An 11,289-nucleotide genomic window follows, 5' to 3' on the forward strand; every position below is an offset into this window, starting at 1 on the left:
GTCAGCTCCCAATACTTTCACCACAGCAGCACACAAACTGCGCGGTCTGAGAAATATTGCCTGAAAAGCCAATAATCCTTTTTCTAACACGGATAAATCGTATCTTTTACCGCTGACAACAAGGAGTGATCTGTGAGCAGACGGCCTATCCCACACATTATATACCTACCAAGCCCACCTCACTTCCTTCATGGGCTATACGCTGCCAACATCGAGTGCAGGAGGTGGTCATAATAATTGGACTCGACTTTGTATATACCTCCTAACAAAAGCTGTAAATAAGATGGAAAGCAATGTGATGTGCTGAGCAATGAAGACCAAGCAAAGGGACACATTGAAGGGTTAACCATCAGAGTGTTCCAATCCACGGGACCGTGGAAGGAAATCCCCCAAGCGCATCGCTTCATCATTGGTGGCTTCATAAGGGAAATACCGCTAACCAAGAATTACATGCTTTATGTGATAATGGAGACTCACCCGATCTCTTTGTAAAACTCAATGTGCTCCAGCATTCCGTCCAGAGCGAGCGCTAAGCAACCGCGCATGCGCAAAGAAGCTGCTATGGGGTGTATGCATAGGGAACAGGCGCCAATGCAGGTGCGCTAAAAGACCAAGGACCGCACCGTCATTGTAAGGGTCCAAATCTATAAAGCAATTGACTGATCACAAAAGATTACTAAGATGAGGCTCCCAAAACTCATTAGATGTCGAAATTAAAGATCATAAGATACGCAGAATTTATATAAATGTGGATCAAAAAATGCATATTTGGGCGCATTTGCTGAAGTTACTCGCCAAAACATACATTCACTCAAGACCTACATGTTATATGAAAAAATGATGGAATTCTAAATTTGTACTCCTTAACCCTTTCCAATCCACTGTCTGACGTCTGAAGACATTCTGATTGAAGGCTGTACAGCTCTGACGTCGGCAGACGTCCGGCAGGGTATTCTTACTGTATATTACTGGCTGCTCTGTTCTCAGGGGTCTCTCCAGCATGTCCCATACCGCAGTACTGGCTCTAGCCAGCAGATGGCACCATTGTATAATGGCAGAAAGGGAAAGCCTTCTAGGAAACCCTGAATCCAAAATTGGATTGCAAAGGGTTAAAGGGGTTGTCCGGGCATTTTTTTTTTTTTTTAATCTGAGCCGAGAGTGTCTTGCATTTATATCATATTTAAACAGATTTTACACATTTCAGCTGGGCCACCAAATAGCGGTCCCTGGAACCCATTCATTTGAATGAGTTAATTTACACGACCGATTTTTCATTCTGACTGATGGTCCACGTTTTGTGTTATTCAAGAATCTCCCATTATTTTTATGGGAGGGTTATGCCATGTGATTTGTATGTAAAGCAGCTTCCTATGGGGACCTTGTGAAAAAAGGAACCAGGAAGTACTACATAGAAAAAAAAAGTGCAATAAAATCACATGACAATAGCATGAAGCAGTCAGTTCTCCAATGACCAACATTGCACTCGCCCGTGTGAATGCTGCCTTACATCTTCCATTTGCATTCCACATTTCCCAGAGGAGCATGCATGGCCTTTTAAGTCTCCTCACACCTACTAGGTGGTCTCCACAAGGAGAAACTGTACCCCTCCTGCCGTAGTAAGTGGCAATAACGGCTGATGAGGCCTCTGGTGGTGTAGGCTCAGCCAGTTTCACGTCTGCTTCAGTAGCCACTTGTGTGTTATGTATTTTATTGTCGTTTTTGTTCCTTTTCCTTTGTCTGCTTTACTTTTCTTTGAAGGTTTAGCCTGAAATCTCCAGATGGGCACCGCAGCTTCCTGAGAAGTAAGAGGAGAGGCCACATTCTTCACATTCTTGTATGCGAATGGCGAGTGGCAGCATTCACTGCATGCGGTGTGATTACTTCTCATTGCGTCTTAGATTTAGTAGTAGTAAGGTGAAGCTCCGGTATATTGGGGTATTGCATTGTCTGCAGGTTCATAAGATTGCAAGTAATCAGCTGCTGAATTCTCCCATGTCATGTAGGGCGTTTCCCCCATAAATCCCTATGTAGTCTGCAATGTTCTTATAGGTTATGGTGACTTCAGTATTCCCAGGTTGGGCAAACACATTGCAGGGAATACTTCTGACTGTCATAGCAACATAGTATAATAGGCTGAAAAGAAACACATGTCCATCTAGTTCAGCCTATTACCCCCCAGTGCGTTATTTACCATGTACGGTGAACGTCGTCCGAAAAAAAAAAACCGCCAGAAATGCACTTTTTCAGTTCACCTGTCTCTCAGAAAAAACGCAATAAAAAGTCAATTGTATGCGAAAATGGTACTAACGGAAACGACAAGACATACCGCAAAAAAATGAGCCCTCGCTGAACTACGTCGACGAAAAAATTAAGTTATTGTGCGCACAAGATGACGGCAGAAAATTATTGAAAAAAATTAAATGTCTTTGAAAATGCAACTCATCCCGCAAAAAACAAGCCCTCATACAGCGACGGCGATGGATAAATAAAAGAGTTACGATTTTTTTTAAAGGGGGGAATGAAAAAACGAAAATGGAAAAAAAAGGGCCGCTTCACGAAGGGGTTAATGATAGTATTGATCCAGAAATGTGTTCGGTGATTTACACATCGTTTGATGAGGCCGTGAGGTAGGTTAGGAAGGGGGCATTGTGGGCAAAAGCGTTTCGCCTTCTCCCAGTGAACCCTGAGAGTTGTCTTTTGTTGGGCTGTTACTGGGAAAAGATTAAAGGCCCATTTAGACATGATTATCACTCAAAAGCCATGTTTTGAGCAACACCTCTTCATGCACTATTCGTTCATCTCTGATTTTTAGCAAGCTAACAGTCAGCGATGAGCCTTATCAGCGCTGAGCTCTCAGTGGGCGGCACTGATTGCATTCTTTCAGCTGGTATCCCCCTCGGACTTCTCAGCGGGATACCAGCTGAAAGCTCTGAAAACAAAGCAGCTGTTTGCATATACAAGGCAGCTACTGTTCTCGGAGCTGTCAGCGGTGTCCCGCACTGCCTTCATTTAACTCTTAAGTAGCTAATTACTTAACAGTTTATGCAAAGATGATCGCTTAAAACTGTCACTCAAACTGTCATTTCAGCGATTTGTGAGCAATCATCTTTCACTGTAAATGGGGCTTTACTTTGCAGACAGGTGTTTGCCCATGGGGTGTGCGATTTCATGTCCTTATTTGGGGGCATTCAGTTCTTTTTTGGGGTGGGTGATTAAGGATGTGGGTGATCAGTGATCCATTAGTTGGATGATTTTTTGTGTGTTCACCAATCTGTGCAATGCTTCTCGTCACTGTTCAATGGGTTGCACGTAGTTTCGGGGTGCCATTGGTGCAGGATAAACTGGAGGGTCCTTCGACATGTTTGAATTGTTTGGGCATCACCAACGATACGGAGGTGAAGTAATGTAGGCTGCCAGTGGACAGAGAACAGTCTCTGCGACAGGAGTCACTTCAGGAGTTGCAAACGCTTTTAGGGAAGCTTAATTTTGCATGTCGTATCATAGTTGTTTTTGTGGGGTGCGGCGCAGATCTGAGCTGGGGGGGTCCTTGGAGTTGGTTGGTTGGAGGGGGAAGGCAGGGGGTGGAGATCCAATGTTATTATTGGTTGGTCTTGGGTCTGTCACCTCTTGGCTCTGACGAGAGGGGGGGGGGGGGGTAATCCCTGCAGAGATGGTGGTGTGTCCAGCCTTGTAAAGGCTAGTGGTTCTCTGAGGCAGTTAGGAGCGAATGGAGGCAATTGGTATACATATATTTCATTTAGTAGTGAGATATATGTGGCTCCAAGCACCTTCTCTTGTGTTGGTTGGCTTAATTTCGTCAATTATGTAAATTTATGTATTTTGTTTCTAATAAAAACGCTGTTGTGGCCAAATTATCCAAAAACCAGAAGTGTGTTGTCTTCTATGGGGTGTGATAGTGTGGGCTGGTAATGGATGAAGCGACTCTGTTATACCCGCATCAAGTGACCCGTTTCCCCAGTTGTAATTAAATAAGTGCCTGGACAGACGAGTCCCATGCAGTAAATAATACAAGAAAAATATGTATCCAGAATGTAGAAACGTTAACATCATTAAGTGTAGCTCCTAATCATTGTAGCAATTTAGAGCTATAATGAGCATGAAACACATAAATGCTTAGATTCTAACCTTTCTACTCTGCATTCTTTGTGCAATAAAGATGTAAAATGTATAAAAGCTAAGTAATAACTTTGTAAATACATTACTTATTCTGTACTGATCCTGAGTTCCATCCTGTATTATACTGCAGAGCTGCACTCACTATTCTGCTAGTGGAGTCACTGTGTACATACATTACTTATCCTGTACTGATCCTGAGTTACATCCTGTATTATACCCCAGAGCTGCACTCACTATTCTTGCTGGGGGAGTCACTGTGTGCATTCATTACTTATCATGTACTGATCCTGAGTTACATCCTGTATTATACCCCAGAGCTGCACTCACTATTCTGCTGGTGGAGTCCCTGTGTACATACATTACTTATCCTGTACTGATCCTGAGTTACATCCTGTATTATACCCCAGAGCTGCACTCACTATTCTGCTGGTGGAGTCCCTGTGTACATACATTACTTATCCTGTACTGATCCTGAGTTACATCCTGTATTATACTCCAGAGCTGCACTCACTATTCTGCTGGTGGAGTCACTGTGTACATACATTACTTATCCTGTACTGCTCCTGAGTTACATCCAGTATTATACTGCAGAGCTGCACTCACTATTCTGCTGGTGGAGTTACTGTGTACATACATTACTTATCCTGTACTGATCCTGAGTTACATCCTGTATTATACTCCAGAGCTGCACTCACTATTCTGCTGGTGGAGTCACTGTGTACATACATTACTTATCCTGTACTGATCCTGAGTTACATCCTGTATTATACCGCAGAGCTGCACTCACTATTCTGCTGGTGGAGTCACTGTGTACATACATTACTTATCCTGTACTGATCCTGAGTTACATCCTGTATTATACTCCAGAGCTGCACTCACTATTCTGCTGGTAGAGTCACTGTGTACATACATTACTTATCCTGTACTGCTCCTGAGTTACATCCAGTATTATACTGCAGAGCTGCACTCACTATTCTGCTGGTGGAGTCACTGTGTACATACATTACTTATCCTGTACTGATCCTGAGTTACATCCTGTATTATACTCCAGAGCTGCACTCACTATTCTGCTGGTGGAGTCACTGTGTACATACATTACTTATCCTGTACTGCTCCTGAGTTACATCCAGTATTATACTGCAGAGCTGCACTCACTATTCTGCTGGTGGAGTCACTGTGTACATACATTACTTATCCTGTACTGATCCTGAGTTACATCCTGTATTATACTCCAGAGCTGCACTCACTATTCTGCTGGTGGAGTCACTGTGTACATACATTACTTATCCTGTACTGATCCTGAGTTACATCCTGTATTATACTCCAGAGCTGCACTCACTATTCTGCTGGTGGAGTCACTGTGTACATACATTACTTATCCTGTACTGATCCTGAGTTACATCCTGTATTATACCGCAGAGCTGCACTCACTATTCTGCTGGTGGAGTCACTGTGTACATACATTACTTATCCTGTACTGATCCTGAGTTACATCCTGTATTATACCGCAGAGCTGCACTCACTATTCTGCTGGTGGAGTCACTGTGTACATACATTACTTATCCTGTACTGATCCTGAGTTACATCCTGTGTTACATCCTGTGTTATACTCCAAAGCTGCCCTCGCTATTCTGCTGGTGGAGTCACTGTGTACATACATTACTTATCCCGTACTGATCCTGTGTTACATCCTGTATTATACTCCAGAGCTGCACTCACTATTCTGCTGGTGGAGTCACTGTGTACATACATTACTTATCCTGTACTGATCCTGAGTTACATCCTGTATTATACTCCAGAGCTGCACTCACTATTCTGCTGGTGGAGTCACTGTGTACATACATTACTTATCCTGTACTGATCCTGAGTTACATCCTGTGTTATACTCCAAAGCTGCACTCGCTATTCTGCTGGTGGAGTCACTGTGTACATACATTACTTATCCTGTACTGATCCTGAGTTACATCCTGTATTATACTCCAGAGCTGCACTCACTATTCTGCTGGTGGAGTCACTGTGTACATACATTACTTATCCTGTACTGACCCTGAGTTACATCCTGTATTATACTCCAGAGCTGCACTCACTATTCTGCTGGTGGAGTCACTGTGTACAAACATTACTTATCCTGTACTGATCCTGAGTTACATCCTGTATTATCCTCCAGAGCTGCACTCACTATTCTGCTGGTGGAGTCACTGTGTACAGACATTACTTATCCTGTACTGACCCTGAGTTACATCCTGTATTATACCCCAGAGCTGCACTCACTATTCTGCTGGTGGAGGCACTATGTACATACATTACTTATCCTATACTGATCCTGAGTTACATCCTGTATTATACCCCAGAGCTGCACTCACTATTCTGCTGGTGGAGTCACTGTGTACATACATTACTTATCCTGTACTGCTCCTGAGTTACATCCTGTATTATACTCCAGAGCTGCACTCACTATTCTGCTGGTGGAATCACTGTGTACATACATTACTTATCCTGTACTGATGCTGAGTTATATTCTGTATTATCCTTCAGAGCTGCACTCACTATTCTGCTGGTGGAGTCACTGTGTACATACATTACTTATCCTGTACTGATCCTGAGTTACATCCTGTATTATCCTCCAGAGCTGCACTCACTATTCTGCTGGTGGAGTCACTGTGTACAGACATTACTTATCCTGTACTGATCCTGAGTTACATCCTGTATTATCCTCCAGAGCTGCACTCACTATTCTGCTGGTGGAGTCACTGTGTACAGACATTACTTATCCTGTACTGACCCTGAGTTACATCCTGTATTATACCCCAGAGCTGCACTCACTATTCTGCTGGTGGAGGCACTATGTACATACATTACTTATCCTATACTGATCCTGAGTTACATCCTGTATTATACCCCAGAGCTGCACTCACTATTCTGCTGGTGGAGTCACTGTGTACATACATTACTTATCCTGTACTGCTCCTGAGTTACATCCTGTATTATACTCCAGAGCTGCACTCACTATTCTGCTGGTGGAATCACTGTGTACATACATTACTTATCCTGTACTGATGCTGAGTTATATTCTGTATTATCCTTCAGAGCTGCACTCACTATTCTGCTGGTGGAGTCACTGTGTACATACATTACATATTGTACTGATCCTGAGTTACATCCTGTATTATACTCCAGAGCTGCACTCACTATTCTGCTGGTGGAGTCACTGTGTACTATACATTACTTATCCTGTACTGATCCTGAGTTACATCCTGTATTACTGTATGTGTGGCAAGACGGTGCACAGAATGGCCTGCAGGGGGCTGTAACAAGGCATTCTGTGTACTGAAGATGTGCTGATCAGCAGGGGCAGCTGTATAAGTGTGTCTGGAGGAGTTGACCGCGTTTTCATGCGATGCAACAGAAAGGAAGGCTCCATAGGGAAACATGGGCTAAAAACCTCACGAGCTGCAAGTTTTTTGTGTTGGGATGTCGCATGCTACAAAAAACATCACAAATGTGAATTAACCCAAAGATAAGCGTGGGCTTCACATACACGCAATTTGTAGCAATGCGACTGCGTGGAGGAGGACTAAATCAGCAAGACTATTGGAAGATTTTAAATCTGAAGCCTGTGGGCCAAACCTCTAATCTTCTTAGCAGTGTAACAAAGAAAACTGCACACTTGCTACTTCGGCCCAGAGAAAAGATATCAGAGATAGAGATGAGCGAGCACGCTCGGTTAAAGCAGTTAGTCGAGCGAGGTTTCTCCATGCATTTACACGGGACGACTATCGTTCAAAGCCCCACGGGAGCTATAACCGTCCCATGTAAAAAATCCCCCCGTATCTATACTGCTCCTCCTGCATAAAGCTTTAGAGCGGGTGTGTCCAATCTTTTGGCATCTCTGAGCTGCACTGGAAGAGGATTTGACTTGGGCCACACATTAAATACACAAACACTAAAGATGCAGGGCATTGTCCTCCACACAACTCCACCCCATTGTCCTCCAAACAATACTCATCTTGCTCCATTGTAGACCCAAGCAACCTCCACCCCCCTTCTAGTAACCGCCACCGGGCCATATGGACTCCAGACTGGGGTCCATGCTTCTGCATGCAGGACAAGATGCAGGAACCTGTCTCACATGCAGTTCTGGTCCGTTTTTGACACCAGGAGTGGGACCCCCAGCATCGACTGGCCAGGATGAGACCACCGTTTCTCTATACTGGATAGCAGCGGACTCGGGAGGGCAAGAAGGAGAATCGCTGCCGCATGCTGGCCCCGGAGTCACTCAGTGAGTCAGATAGTCACACAGCTGTAAGTGCCACCCACTGCCTTGTTATCTGTATGACCCTGTCTGTTGGCAGAAGCTCACAGCCCGCCGCTGCCAGGTACCACCTGCTTGCCTCCTCCAGAGTCAGCCTGCGTGGTTCCACCTCCCCCTCGGGCCACATTCATAGCCATCCCGCAAGTTACAGGTTGGACACCCCTGATTTAGGGCTTTAAGAAAGCTTGCTGACCGTATAATGAACACAATCATAAAGAGACGACGTCCATGCTGGAAAGTGCTGCTGGGCCAGAACTGCTCTATCGGTTGCAATTAATCAACTGTAATAGAGTATATGTTCCCTACAGACCAAGAAGTGATTCTGTGTGCAGGTCGCCTAGACTCGTACAACAGTTTTTCAGAAGAGGACTCCAGCTCCATCTACTGGTCAGTATGTTTATCTCATCAGACCAATCCCGTAGAATGAATCCTTTGAGGACCAGGCCATCTTTCGTTTTATCACTTCTGGATTCTCCCCGCTTTCATATCATTTACTGAAAAACTTTCTAAGTTGGGTGAAATGGGGAAAAAAATGCAACCGTGCAATTTTTGGCGAGAGTTTGCTTTTACGATGGATTAAAAATGATATGTTATCTGTATTCAATGGGCTACTACAATTATGGAGATACCAGATTTATATAGTTTTTTTTATGTAGTACAACTTAAAACATCTTTAAAAAAATTAGCTGCGACGCCATCTTTTGACCCTCAAGTTTTGGGTTTTTTTTCAGTTCGGTTTGTGTGAAAGCGTGTTTTCTGCGCAGTGACCTGTAGTTTTTAACAATTTCACCAGGAAATAAGAACCATGGTAGAACAGTACTGTGGACGGGTACTAGTGCCCCATGTCTCCACCAGAACTAGGGGTGGAGAATTGGGTGGTCCTGTTTCAGTTATAGGGGAGGGGCAGGTGACAGGCACAACTGAGGATTGGATGATGGACACGAAAGTAGGTCACCACTCTCCTATTGTCCTGCGCCGTCTTGGTATTTCAGCATCTGTGTCTGCTGTGAGGGTTCCCCCTGGTGACCTGCCATCTCGACTCCCAACAACGCTGACACTTTAGGCGCCGCTCTAGCATTATCTCCCCTCCTGGCTACTGTTGTATCGACTAGTGCGCTACCTTCTGCCGTGCTGGCTGCGGCGCTATTAGTTTTCCCCCTGGTGGCCACGCTCTCACATGGCAGCATGCATGGAACTGCTGTAAGATGCCTGTACGTAAGCGCCAGATGAGCTCCGTTCCCGTCCCCCACTGTCACTCTCCCCGGAGGTCTCCCATCAGCAGAGAGCTGTCATCCCCTCCGGTGGTACAGCTTACGGCGGCCCTGCTGTCTCTCCCCAGCACTCGCCGTGTGCCCCGGCCAAACAGCAGCTAAGAGTCCTCACCAGAGGCAGAAAGCACAGCGCAGGAGGGGGTGGGGAGCAGATCCCTACCTGTAACACTAACCCTAAGACATCCCTAACCCGGGGGACATAGCAGGGGTGTTCCCTGTCACTCTGCCTGGTCAACCCATGTCTCCACCCCTAGTCCCGATGCGGACACTCACTGCGGATTCCGCAGCAAAAATTTGCCCGTGTGCTGGCGAGCTGTAAAAAAAACAACCAAAAATAAACGCAGCAAGCGCACATAGCAACTGTATTCAGAGCTTTTTTTTACGCTCCCTGGTTTCTGTGGCAAAGCTGACATCTCTTGGGACTTTTTGCCTGCTATGGGGAATCGATTCTTCCTGCACACCAACAGACATCAATTGCGATTTCTGCTCGCGGTGGAAAAATCGCAGCCGGCTCTATTTTTGTGTGAATGGCTTCCATTGAAGTCAATGGAAGCCGTTTAACCCGCGCCCCATTGTAGAAAGGTGACAAAATAAAACGAAAGAAGCCAGGTACGCAGGGTCGCCGGCCGCGGTCACAGACGGAATCTGCTGTGGAAACCTGAATGCGGAATCCGGGTCTGCCGCGTGCAAACGATCGCGATGTCGCTGTGAAAAAAATCACGGGAAAATCGTAACTTCTTTCCTACGATCTTTGAGTCAGCGCTGCTTATTCTTGCAAAAACATCACTTCCACTCGCGATTTTTTTTAACACGGAGTCAGGAGGACTTTATAATGTTAAAAACGCATCGCACAGAAATCGCGAGTTCGTGCTTCACGATGCGATAAAAAGGCTTCATAGAGAAACATGGCAGGTCAAAAAAACCTGCAAAACGCAGAAAGATGGAGCGTTCCAAGATTTGTTTATCGCAACATCGCATCGGTGAAACCATCACAAATGTGAAGGAAACTACTGAAAAGGATTGTTTTCATAATTCTGTGTTTTCACTCACATCACATAAAAATGACGCAATTTTATCGCCAGTGTGAAGGCGCCGCAGGGCCACGCTCGCCTGGCGTTCTCTTCTGTGTTTAACGTGGCGCATGTGAGGTGCGCACAAGACGCGCTTCTATGGGTTCCCATGGTGGCGTTCACAAGGACAATTGTTAGTCGTGCCGAATCCACGCATCTGACAAAGGTAGGGCGAACTCACGTCGGCTCCGAGCTGCGCACAACGATGGGACCTGCGCTACCTCTGCTGCGTGCTATCCATAGCCTCCTGTAGGAGCTGGGAAGCGAGGTCGCACCTCCGATCCTGTGAACGGGCTACTTTAAGTAGCTGGAGTTAGCCTGTTCATGCCATCTTTAGAGCAGTGTAGCCGCAAGCTATTTTTTGCGCCCTCCTCTCCCCTCTTCCGCCCTCCTACGCTCTCCTCTGCCCACCTCCACTCTCCTTTCCCCTCCTCTGTTCTCCTTTCCTCTCCTCCGCCCTCCTTTCCCCTGCTTTTCCTCTCCTCCGCTCTGCTCTCCA

The sequence above is a fragment of the Eleutherodactylus coqui genome, chromosome 2, assembly GCF_035609145.1.
Source record: "Eleutherodactylus coqui strain aEleCoq1 chromosome 2, aEleCoq1.hap1, whole genome shotgun sequence".
In the NCBI taxonomy this organism is placed as follows: domain Eukaryota; kingdom Metazoa; phylum Chordata; class Amphibia; order Anura; family Eleutherodactylidae; genus Eleutherodactylus; species Eleutherodactylus coqui.